The following is a 14,286-nucleotide window of genomic DNA, read 5'->3' as shown; positions in this document are numbered from 1 at the left end:
ACAAAAGAAAAATTTAAACAGGATTGCCTTAGAACCGGCAATCTATTTTTATTTTAAAATGAATAAAAGAAACTTTACCATAACACATAAAAGCTAAATTATAATTTCAATAAAAACGCAATTGCTTTTGACTACATGAGCAGTGGCGTACCAAATACCAAAACAGTAAATATGTCTCAAACACAAAACCAAGTTTTATCCTATGTATCAGTAGCGAAAACAATTCCACAGCCAACTTTCCCAAGCAAACATCAAGCCATTGTGATGCATGCCGAAGAAAATCTGAAATTGTACGATTACGTTAAAGCTATAGGTGATATAATAGGCCCTAAACAAGTCTCCTTTGCATCTAGGATATCAAACAATCGCATTTGTATCTATCTTTCTAACACTAATCTTGTTGACCAGCTCATAGATTCATATCCCATAATACAGATAGGAGATATTTCTTTAAATATCCGAAGACTTATTTCCTCTGCTAAAAGAATAATTATATCTAATGTATCTCCGTTCTTACCACATGATATAGTTGAAAATAGCATTAAAAATCTTGGACTTCGTATCGCATCTCCTATATCCTATTTAAGAGCAGGCATTCCTGGGGACGAATATTCACATGTATTAAGTTTCAGACGCCAAGTTTACGTATACCCTCCCTCCGAAGATTTTGAATTACAAACATCAGTACTTATTTCCTTTGAAGGGAATGAACACAGAATCTTCCTTCCTACAGATAAAGTACATTGTTTTATCTGTAAACAAACAGGACATATAGCCTCCAACTGTCCAAATCCTCCAACAGACAATACAATCCCAACCGAATATATACCAACAAGCCCCAACTCATCCGTAAAAATTTCATCTCCCTCTACACATAATGCCAAAGAGCCACAAATCGAAAATAAAGACTCCAACACTGAAACTACACAATCAGACCAAATTGCCATAACACAAATATCTCAAAAACGAGGACACTCTGAAATATAAACTCCTAGTGAACTAACAAGCCCTGAAATTCCTGAGAAAGAAGCTCAACCATTGTTAGATATGCCTCCCTCTCTATCAGCTTCCCCCAAAAAGGTCTCAAAGCTAAGAAAAAAAAGCACAAACCTGATACTTCAACAGAATTAGTATTAACCGAAACCACTAAGAGAACAATCCAAGAAGCATACAAAAAGAACCCACAAACCTTTAAAATATCCATAGACAATTTCTTTTTCTTCCTTGAAAATAGTTTTGGACATTCTTATCCTTATTCGGAAGCGAAAAAGCTCACGGATAATGTAAAAAGTCTACTTTTAAACCTGCATACTATATATCCAAATATTTCAGATAGATCCTTAAAAAACCGATTTACCCGTCTAAGTAAAAAGATCAAAAAACAACTACAACTAGAATTCTCTGAAGCCACAAGTTTACCAGACTCAATTTCATCAAGCGAACTAACTGACGATGAGTGCCTTTCCGATCGATCCCAAAGGTCGCAGCACTAAAAAATCCCGCCTTTTAATATTCTTCTCATTCAATTTAATCCAGTGGAATTGTGATGGGTTTTACCCCCAGCTAGAAAATCTCCAACTTCTTGTTGCTGATACTTCACCCGATTTCATTTGTTTGCAAGAAACCAATTTCTTTAAAAACCATAATCAATACCTTAAAAATTACGTTGGCTACCACTTTATACGAACATCACACGCACGAGCTATTGGTGGTAGCTCAATATTTATTTCTACAGATATATTCCACCAAGAATTCCACTTAACAAGAACTCTAGAAGCCGTTGCCTTTACTGCCTGGTGTCCAAATAAAATCGTAATTTGCAACTTATATATTCCTCCCTATTACACCCTAACAGCTCTCGAAATTACAAACCTAACTAACCAACTTCCTGAACCATTTATCTTAGTTGGAGATTGTAATGCACATAGCACTATGTAGGGCTCCAGTAATACTTTCGGTAGAGGCAAAATGATTGAAAATATCATAATCAATTCCAACCTTAATTTTCCAACACTGGAAGCAGCACATACTTTCATATTCAAACAGGTACCCTCTCTTCCATTGATTTAAGCCTATGTAATCCAGAATTATCTACTCATCTTACATGGAAAACACTGGAAAGTTTCTATGGCAGTAACCATTTTCCCATTTTAATTTCTAACAATGATAACTCACAAACTCACAAAGACAAAGCCAAATTAAGTGGAAAATTGCTCACGCTGACTGGGATCTATTTAACTTAATTGTAAAGGAACAAACAAATGAAATCTCCTTTATGAATTCTGCTGATAAAGATCTTAATATGTTGATTAATTGTATTATAACTTCCGCTGAAAAATGCATAGATAAGTACTACTTTGATCCCTCCAAAAAATATGTTCCGTGGTGGAATGAATCATGTAAACTGGCTGTAAAAGATTGTAAAAAAGCATTAAACAGATATCGTAAAACTAGAAACCAAGCGAACCTAATAAATCTTACAAAACTAAGAGCTAAATCTAAGCGAATTGTTAAAGAAAGCAAACAGAACTCATGGAACAAATATATCAGTAGCATAACTTCCGACACACCTTCTAGTCAAATATGGACTAAAATAAAACAGATGAAAGGTAGATATACAATATACAAAATTCCAGCCATTATAGAAAATAACAATGTCATAACTGATGACCAGCAGATTGTAAACACACTTGCCAAATACTATTTAAATAAATCTAAACTTGATAACAACTGTACTGGACCAATAAACATAACAAATAAATGTGTTGTACATAAGAATCCAAATTCCAATGATCATCCTGTCAATCTCTCACTAACAATCGACGAATAAGTCGAAGCTGTTAACTCCCTAAAGAACAGTGCTGCAGGGCCGGATGACATTTCATCGATATTCCTAAAACATCTACATGAAGATACCCTAATAAAGATACTTGAATTCTACAACAACATATGGCTAGGTAGCCAATTTCCAACACTTTGGCGACAAGCTATAACAATTCCACTCAAGAAAAATGATACTTCTGCCAATACAACTATATCATTTAGACCCATCTCATTAAGTGTACACTTTGCAAACTCCTGAAAAAAATGGTCAACAAACGCTTACTTTGGTATCTTGAAAAACATAATATTATCAATACCGCTCAATAAGAATTTCGTCCAAATCGTTGCACAATGGATAATCTTATCACTCTTCAATCCGATACCATAGAAGCATTCTCTAATAGAAACGACGTTATAACTGTCTCACTCGATATAGAAAGTGCTTTTGACACAGCATCAAGGCCGGCAATTCTAGAAAAACTTAAAGAGTCTAATTTATCTGGAAACATATATCTAATTGTTGAGAATTTTTTAACTAACAGAAGTTTCAAAGTCTCTGCAAATGGTAAAATGTCTCCCTCATATATCCTGGAGACAGGAGTACCTCAAGGATCAGTCCTCAGCACAACGTTATTTTTACTGCTTCTTAACGACTTTAGTTACTTAGTACAACCCCCTGTCAAACATAATATCTATGCGGATGATCTAGTTATTTGCTGCTCGGGTAAAGTAATAAGCTCCACTAGCACTCTTTTGCAAAATACTATTGATAACATTTCTCACTGGTCTAACAAAATTGGTTTCAGCTTCTCGCATCCAAAGTCTAAAGTGATTAACTTTAGCAAAAAATATAAACAAACTCTTCCACTCATAAAATTAAAAGAGCATTTACTACAAGTTGTTGAAAATCACAAATTTTTAGGGGTACCAAAACCATTATCCAATCGTCGACAATGGGGAGCCGAAGAAGAAGTCCTATTAAGTTTATACAGAGCCCTAATAAGATCTAAGACTATGGATCGATATTATATATGTCTGCCCCTAAAACTTATTTAAAATCACTAGATACAATTCAAAACACTTCATTAAGAATATGCCTTGGAGCCTTCAGATCTAGCCCTACAGAAAGCATATATGTGGGATCGTGTGAACCCCCTCTAAATATTAGAAGACAACGTCTACCAAACTCCTATTTTGCTAAGGTCTCTGCAAACCCAAATAATATATCTTTCCAACTTATTAAAAATTTTCAATTAACAGTAGAGCTACTGCCATTTCATCACTACAGTTTTTATTGCCAGTCTTAGAAAATATTGACCTTAATCTTACCACCCCCATTATTCAGCTAATACTCCACCTTGGCTAAAAATATTACATGACTTTAACGTAAATTTGTGCAGATATAAGAAAATGGAAACCTCTACAATACTCATGAAACAATTTTAACGACATAATTAATAGAGGCAAGTTTGATAACATAATATTCCCAGATGCATCTAGAGACGAAGAAAGTGTCGGATGTGCTATTACTTCCACAAATAACAGACTAGCAATGTATAGACTACCCAAGACGACCAGTATATTCACAGTAGAACTCTATGCTATACTTAAAGCTCTAGAGGTTCCAATGCAGGGTGCCAAAAACTTAGCAATCTGCACAGATTCATTCACATCCATAAATTCAATTAGAAAAATCTACACATCAAATCCTTTAGTTAATGAGGTCCACGAAAGATGTACAGCATTTGCTAAATCAAACACTTCGGTTTCGATGATATGGAATTCTTCACATGTTGGTATTAAAAGAAATGAGAATGCTGACCAGGCAGCAAATGAAGCACGTCGCTCTGACCTTACAGATGAAAAAGTCCAAATGTTTCAAGATATAATAATTGAAATTAAAAAGTTATCTACCTCAATGTGGCAAAATCAAAGGAACAGGTGCACTACCCAACTAAAGTCCATCCAACCAAACATTTTAGGACCTAGAATTTTTACTACGGAAAGAAAATCGAAGACCATCATTAGAACGCTTAGAATTGGGCACACCCGGCTAACCCACGGATATCTGATGGTTCCCGAAGAACCTCCAAACTGCCAATATTGCAACTCCCCCAAGTGTACACCATATACTTGTGGAATGTAACCAGTACGCAGCAGCACGGATCAAACATGGTATCCACGGAAGTTTATGTGATATGTAAAAATCCAAAAACAATATGTCTAATGCGATAGAGTTCCTTAAAAACTGTAAATTATATCACCTGTTGTAATTGTATCGCCTATCTATATTTCAATTTTGTAATCATCCGCTAGTTTTTTATTTTCTTTTTTTTAGATATCAATTTAACTTAATTTATTGTTTTCTGTAATACAGTTCCTCGTGTCAATGGCCACAGCAGCCGAGACATGTAATTTGAAATAAAAAAAAAAAAATTGGTTTAAAAATTAAAATTGTTGAATGAAGCCTTTTTTGAGTTTTCATTAGTTTATAACAAGAATCTTAATCTATACATTCTTTGCATTTGTAGATCACCTGATTCTTCCACTGAACTATTTTTTCAGAACCTGCTAAATTTGTTAGATGACCTGCCCAATAGAAGCAGAAACATTATATATGCGATTAATTAAATAGTAATTACGCTGTTGCTTGTGCTACCGTTGCTTGTGCTAATAATGCACGTTAATTCTCCTACAAGAAATACTAAAAGAACATTTACCATAATTGATTATATTGTCTCAGATTTCTCACCCCTTGATGTACGCTCTACAATTATTAATGCAAGACTATCTTATCAGGAAGCAATATATACCAAGTTTAATACTCTCAACAAGCCCTCCTCGAGAACCCAACGTTTAGGTAGGATTTTATGCGCTGAGAATTTTCGTAAGTTCCAAAATTTATGCTTGATTTCTTTGTGGAACTTTCCTTCTGTGTGCGTGCACTATAATTTCAGTGGTTTTTAGATAGACTTGTTTGTATTTTTTATAAGGCATTTCCTTTGATCACAATTCAGTTAAAACATCATAAACCCTGGATAACCAAAGTATCCGTGTATCAGCCAAGAATATGTACACTACTGTAGATCAAGAAATTTTTTACAACGTCTTTGTCACTGAATATATCAACAAGTACAGAGAAATTTATCTAAAATATATCAAACAGCTAAAAAAATGTACTATTAAAATCGTTTGGGAAGCTCTAAAATGTTGCAAAAAACATGCGTGTCCTGATTTTATTCTGATAATAGATGTAATGTATCTACGTGGAAAAGAGTAATTTTTAAACCAAAATTCACTCGGGATTGAGGGTTGTATGAGTGCATATTGTGATTTAGAGTGTTGACTGTATTCATGGTATTCTTGTTTCCACTCATTTTTTACAATATTCTTGATTGTTACAAATAAATCTGGGATGCAGAGCTTATAATCTGTTTTCGCACCAGAATCAATGGCTTTCTTAGCTAATATATCTACATACTCATTATGCTCAAGCCCTATGTGAGCTTTAATTCTCAAAAATATAACTGTTCTTTGTTCCTAATGTAATTTAAAAATATTTTTTTTTGATTAGAAAGATGTAAATATTTGTGTTTTTGTTAGGAAAAGATATAGTCTCAATGGCTATAAGAACCGACAAAGAATCAGATGCAATTATTGCGGAGTTGTCATTGGAATTTTTAAAATACTTTAATGCTTCATAAATTGCTATAGCTTCAGCAGTAAAAATTGAAAACTTATGATCCAGAGTAAACATGTTTTCTATACTTTTTGAAGGAATATAAAAAGCGCATCCAGTGCCAAAAGAAGACTTTGATGCGTCTGTATAAATACCTGTTGATGCTGACCAGTTTTCTAATAAATTCCTTAAAATATTGTAGCTGATTGCAGTATTTACATGGTACCTTGGTTTAATTACCCTAATAGTTTGCAAAAAAGAGTAAATTCTTCAAAGTTTAAATTATCATATGTGTATGAGTTGGTGTTATTGCAATTTGAGAGATTTCTAAAAGCTTCACAAAGTGGAGAAAAATTTTTGTTAATCCAATATTTATTTGTTAAATCTGCATTATTAAGTTTGCTAATACTGCAGTAAAGAGAGAGGTTTCTATGACGAATATTAATCAGAAATTTTTGACTAAGATATTCTCTTCTATATTTGAGTGGAAATTCTAGTGCTTCAACATATAACGAATTGGTTGGAGTTGATTTCATAGTACCTAGGCAAATCCGTAATATTGTATTTTGAAACACGTCTATATTCCCTAGGATGTGCGGAACTAACTTGGCTGCTAAACGATACAAAACACATCCATAATCTATGATTGATCTTATATACGATCTATAAAAAAGTAACGCAGTTTCTACATCGGATCCCCACCAAGTTTTAAAAATTGCTTTAAAAAAATTTAATCCCTTATTGCATCTTTTTAACGTGAAGTCAATGGGTAACTTCCAAGTTAATTTACGTTCAAGAATCATCCTTAAGTATTTAATTGAAGAACAGAAATTATATTCCCGACTGTTTACTGTTAACTTGTCTATTTTTGGAAGATTATGCCTCGTGAAAATACATATACTAGATTTACTTGGTGCTATTTCGACGCCATTTTCTTTAAACCAGCTATTGGAGTAGTCGTTCATTTTTCCCAAAATTTGTATGCACTTTTCGTATGTTTTGGAAGATGAACATATAAGAAAATCATCAGCATATTGTATTATATTAAGACTGTTATTTACTAGGGAGACATTGTGCAAATCAGATGTTATAGATTAAATAATAAAGGGCTCAAAACTGACCCTTGTGGAAGTCCTAGGTTGTTATATCGAGGACATTAAGTTTATTGTTATTTGACCTCAAATAAATTTTTCTGCAAGTGTAAAAGTTGAGAATGGTTTTCACTAATGTAGCTGGTATATGAAAATTTCCCATCATTTTTTCCATAAGAATGTCCAGACAAACGTTATTATAAGCACCTTCTATGTCCAAACATATTGTGGGTAGGTATGTATTATTTAAAAATGTATCCTGAATGTCCGTTACTACTGTGGCAAGAGCATCTATAGTACCACATCCTTTTTTGTATCCAAATTGAAGGTCTAGAAGTAATTTCTTCTTATCCAACCACCATTCCAGTCTATGTTTGATCATTCGTTCTAAGGTTTTTAGTAAACAAGACATCAGGGAAATGGGTCTGTATAAGTCGAATACATTGGGATTTTTTCCTGGTTTGAGAATAGGAATAATAATTACATCTTTAAATTCATGAATAACTAAATTATTGATAATTACGTCAATAAATATATCCAATAAAAATAGTTTAGCAATTTTTGGAAGAAACTGAATCATAGGATATTTAATATTATCCAATCCTGGACTTATTATTTTATATATTTAGAATTATTTCTGTTTTTAGTGCATACTCTAATTCAGTAATATTAAATGGTTCTAGTAAATATTCCTTTTCGTTATTTGTAGAATATATTGTAATTTCCCGTGGTATAACAGATAGTGTCAAATAACTGTCAAAGTGTTTGGACGCGTTTAAGAGTTCCTCGGGAAAATTTGTATATTTAAGTAGTTCTAAAGTTTTATTTTACTCGATTTAGATCTGTTGTGAAGTGCAGAAGTGTGTTTCAAGATATAATACAGAGTGTTTAGCCGATTTTGTTTGTTTTCCTTTTTATTTTAAGTTCTGTTATTCTGTCAACTGTACTGTAAGTAGAAATTTTTTATATACTTTTTGTTAAATGCCGTGCCCCGTTAAATTTGTTCCAACGTAGTATCCAGGATTATTGCAATTCTTCCTCAAATATAGAATCTAATCTTAAAATTTACGAAATTGAATTAGAAAATAAAATTAAAGATATTATAGGTAACATTTTTACATAACTTTAATGGCTTCCAAAAACATTAAAATTATTCAATGGAATATTCGTTCGCTAAATGCAAACAAATATTCTTTAAATCAATTACTTTTTGAAGAACGTTTTGATATAGCTCTTTTATCGGAAACTTGGTTCAAACCATCTGATACTGTTTGCTTCAATAATTTTAATGTAGTTAATAAAAGTAGAAGTAAGGGATATGAAGGAGTTTACCATTATTTTAGCAAATAACATTATTTATGAGCCCATTTCATTTGTTAACAATTTCAATCCTAATCTCGAAGTTTGTAGTGTAAATATTAAGATTGACCAAAAAATTTATTCTATTCTGAGTGTGTATCGTCCAGCAAAAGTTAGAGTAACAACGCAGGATTACGTTAGTCTTTTTTTCTCAAATTAACAATGATTGTATTATTACCGGAGATTTTAATGCTCACCATGGATTATGGGGATCCAATTTATGTTCCGTCGATGGTAATATATTAGTAGAAGCCTTAGATGTATTTCCTAATCTAGTTGTTGTAAATGACGGATCGGCTAATAGAGCTACTCCTCCAGGACATATCAAATCGGTTGTAGATCTTACTATTATAAGCTCTAGTTTATGTTCAGCCTTTGACTGGACCGTTCTTCCAGATACCTATGGATCCGATCACTTCCCCATTAGACTTTTTGTGCAGGATATGAAATTTGAAAATACAATTTTTACATCTTCAGTTAAGTGGTCAATGTCTAATGCAAATTGGGAAAAATTTAGAGATTCTGTAGAGAGCATCTTCAGATATAAATCAAATAAAAACAAAACCAATGAAATGATATTCTTCTTATTAGATTCTATTACTACTGCAGCCAACAAATCTTTTAAAATTATCAAACACTCAGCCAAATCTTTCAAAACGCCACCATGGTGGGATGATGAATGTCTCACTGTTTGGAATTCGAGGAAAAATTCTTTTACAATGTATAAATCCAATCTTACCCTTTCAAATTTTATTGAATATAAGAGGAATGAAGCTATATGTAAACGCACTTTCCGCTCAAAAGCCAAATCTAGTTGGGCTCGATTTTGTTCCTCACTTAGTAGGCAAACTTCACCCTCAGAGATTTGGAAAAGGGTAAACAAAATTCAAGGTAAGAAAAAGTATACCGCTAATGATGAAGACATAGTAGAAAGTCTTTTTACAAAAATCTCTCCGGATTATGTCCATCTACCAGTATTTATGCCGAGAATCTCCACTAATGATCACTTTTTACTAACCCCCATTTCAGCTGACAAACTTAAAGCAAATATTAAGAGTTCTGAAAATACAGCTTCTGGTATTGACGGCATTAACTATAGCATGCTATTAAACCTGCCAGAAATTGCCATACATTATTTGTGCAAAATATACAACAATATTTTACTTAAAGGAGACAACTGTGATTCTCTTAAACAATGCTTGGTTATTTCTATACCCAAAGTAAACCAGCGTACTGCCCTAAGACCTATCTCTCTTATATCTTGTTTGCTTAAAACATTTGAACGAATTATGAAAAGCAGATTAGAATGGTGGTGTGAAAACAAAAATATTTTCCCAGTGTGTCAATATGGCTTTCGTAGAAATAAACTGACTATGGATTGTGTGTCTCAATTAACGACTGATATTCAGTTATCCTAGTCAAATAATAATTATCTATCTGCCATATTTCTTGATATTTCAGGGGCTTATGATAACGTCAATTTAAATCTATTATTTGAAAAACTAAAGCACATAGGTATTACACCTTTATGTTCATATGTGTTAGTAAACTTATTTCTTAATACACAGGTATTCATTCGATGTAATGATAGATTGATTGGCCCGAGAGTAGTGCATCAAGGTCTACCACAAGCCTCTGTCCTTAGTCCCTTGTTGTATAATCTATACACTATAGATCTTCACAGTATAGGCATTAAATGCAATATATTACAATATGCAGACGACTTCTGCTTTTACACTGTAAATAATTCATACCAACAAAGTATTAACTCAATAAAAACGATTATGTGTGACGCAAGAGAGTATTTCCTTAAACAAGGGTTTGAACTTACTACGAAGAAATCATTTGGTATTTCCGGCAGAAATACCAAAGCAGATTTTTATGCTAAAGAGGCAATCTTATCAAAAATAGAAGATAAAAGAAAAAAGATAGAAGCGATCTAACAGCGACTGGCAAGAAAAGTCTAAAACAAAATTGGGAAATTGAATGGTATGCTTTCTGTAATCGAAGCAATAATCTTTATACAAAAATTCATCCAGTTTTACCTCCTGAGCCGTTTGCCGTAAGAAGTTACCAAACAGAAATATTTATTCCATGTTTGTTAGATGTCTCTTTAACCATGCCACTGTCAAGACATACCTCTATAGACTAAATCTATCCGAATCAGAAATTTTTGATTGCAATGGTTATGTTGATGATATTAGTCATTAGCTGTTTGGATGCAAGCATAATGGTGATGCAATTAAGTATTTGATGCACACTCTGACTCAAGAACAAATACTTTTACCATAAAATCAAACTTCTCTCTTATACTTGTCTCGAAGAAACTTTAAAATACAACAAATTATTTGGGAATTTTTAAAAAGAACTAAGAGAAAAATCTAACTTGTATGAATGAGTCGGCTTAAATGTGTTTAGCAATTATTATTTTTCATGTTTATGCTTATGTAATATTAAGTACCTCCCTGTAAAATATGAAAATTGTTGTTTAAAAATAAAAAGAAAAAAATATGTATATAAAAAGAAAAAAATAATTAAAAAAAAACAAATAAAAGGAAAAACAGAGAAAAAAAAAGAAAAAAAGGATGAAATAGAAAAAAAATATATATAAATAAAATTTAAAAAAATGTATAAATATAATATTAAAAAAAAAGTGGTATTAAAAAAAAATTAAAAAAAGAAAAAAAAAACATTCACAAGGAAGGCCTAAACCTCCGAGGGGTTGAACCGGGTTTATGTCTTAGCGCTGTGAAAAAAGATAACTATTTATTAGTATTTAGTATTAGCATTGTTTAAATAGGACTAGTTAGACAATCCTTACGGAACAAACGTTTGACTTTTAGTCTGCCGTCATGTGGCGGCCTCTAGTCATAAATTTAAAAAACTATTAACAGAAACTTAATTCTCTGCAGGATTCTATTCGAGTATATTTTTACCTGTCTCATAATTAATGCAAACCTGTACACGGATGCCAGATTGTGAAGAAAATCAAAGAATTGAGATGTAAGAGACTTAAATCTCTGATGACGAGTAGACCCAGAAACACGTGTTAGGGAGTGGTAAGAGAATTAAATTAAATCGAAACGCAACCGTCTTCGTATATGAAAATATAAGACTTTAATAAAATGCTTATTGTTATTATCGTTGCATGCATCTAGTGAAAGATAACTTGACTATTTCGAGCAAATATTTCAAATTGTTTTTATACTTTTAGACTTGCTAAATCTAAATCGGTTAGTAATCTATTTAAATGAAGTAGGTAAATGCTGCCTTTTTTTAAATTTCTATTAGTTTACCAGATATTTAATTTGGTTATATGATTTGCTAGAAAAGGATTAAATATTTAATTGAAATATACTCGATTGCTATCGTCTTAGAACACTAATGCGGAGGTTTATTTTTTAGTCAAGACTTAAGTTTTATCATTGTTTAAAAAAAAATCTTTTTAAACAATGGTTTTATGTATGTTGTGAGAAAATTAAATTTTCAATCTTTTAATCTTTAAAATGACGTTTGAAAATATAGTAAATTTATGGGTATGGTTTTTTGATAATGCTTTTGAAACAAATAAACACATCAATATGCCACAACAAGACGCAACACATATTTAGGGAAAAATTAATCTATGTGTTGGGATAAAAGGAATAATAATTAACAACACTTTAATAAATAGTATCCTTTATTTTATTTATTTATGTATTTTATAATATAAACACCATTTTTGTATTTCTGTTTACATAAATGAGAATGTTTTTTTCAATCAACTCGCTCGATTTGAGCTGATTATTAATAAAATAATTTTAAATGACAAAGTGATAGATATTGCAAAAATTAAATTCGCATTATTTTAATAGTTATATACCACTTATCAAAATTCTAATATCTACACATAGACAATATTAACGAAATAATAATTCAAGGTAAAAAAACAAAACAACATTGTTTACATTAATAATTATAGAAATTGATTGTAACATTGTTTTCATGAACTAAAATAAGCAATGTATGTAGTGCGAATCACTATTGGCACTGGTTGAGGTTGTTTTGCTATCGAATACGTATGAAAAACGCGTGGTGTCGTTAACAAACCTTCCTCTTCTACCTCACTATATTTTTTTGGTTTGCATTTAGATATTTTTGGACAAAATGCTTACTGCATAGAAATTTTTTTTTCAATCGGGTAGCTCCAGACTTTCCAATGCAGCATTACCTACAACAATAAAATTATTAACACAACTGAAAAAAAGCAACTTTCTGCACAATAAAGTAAAAAAAAACAATTTAAGTTCTGTATTCAAAATATAAATAACTTGGCAGTTATGACAATATATATATATATATATATATATATATATATATATATATATATATATATATATATATATATATATATATATATATATATATATATATATATATATATATATATATGTATGTATAAGAGTAAGAAAAAAGAAATTTTTTAGATAGGAAAAAAGAAGATGCCATAGGACTTCCAGAAACAAATTTTTGGTAGTCCTATGGGATCTAGTCTTTCACCCATTCTAAGCATTCTAAGTAGCTATGTCATGGATGATGTTATCAGTGATTGTATCAACAATTGCACTTTTTTCATTCCTTTTTTTAAAGATATGTAGATGATTTAGTTTTGGCACTTTCTAAACACAAAATTATTGGAATAGTAAACATTTTCAAGTATCATAATCAACATATACAATTTACAGTTGAGAAAGAGGTAGGCAATTCTCTAGTTCTTTAGAGTAGGTTTCAAGTCCAGTGCTTTATACAGGTTGGTGAATTGTTTGCAGTTGGTAAGTTTAGTATGGTTGATTCGTAGTCTTGTAATAGTCGATGCTTCTCTTCTAGTTATGAAGTATAGGGAGAGATGACCAATAAAAGATTGAAGTTTATGAAAAGTTGTTTTGCTCTTTTGTTCTAAGTTTTGTCAAGTATGCTCTACCGACTTTTTAAAAACGAATTTTAGTGGTAAATTTACTGGCTTCATTTAGAGGGTCGTTGGTGCCTAAGGAATTTTCGAGAAAGTTTTCAATATCATTCTAGAAAACCCTAATTTTTGTGTTTTTATAGGATTTGAGTGCAGCTTTTAGTTCGAAATAGTTTATACGAGAGTTCGGATAATTGGTATCTTGTGAAACTGAGGATGAATAATGAAAGGGTGAAGGAAGAAAAGAGTATATATGGTTAGGTCCAGATTTGTTGCAAAACTTTTATTTTAAATTTTCTGATAGAATCTTGGCTGTCTCTTAATTGTCAAGGATAACCTTTCAATTAAAAAAGAGATTGGATATTTTAAGGTTATTTTTTATTAACAAT

This window comes from Diabrotica undecimpunctata, chromosome 11 (genome assembly GCF_040954645.1).
Source record: "Diabrotica undecimpunctata isolate CICGRU chromosome 11, icDiaUnde3, whole genome shotgun sequence".
NCBI lineage: Eukaryota > Metazoa > Arthropoda > Insecta > Coleoptera > Chrysomelidae > Diabrotica > Diabrotica undecimpunctata.
The sequence above is the reverse complement of the archived record's forward strand: the minus strand, read 5'-3'. Positions refer to the sequence as shown.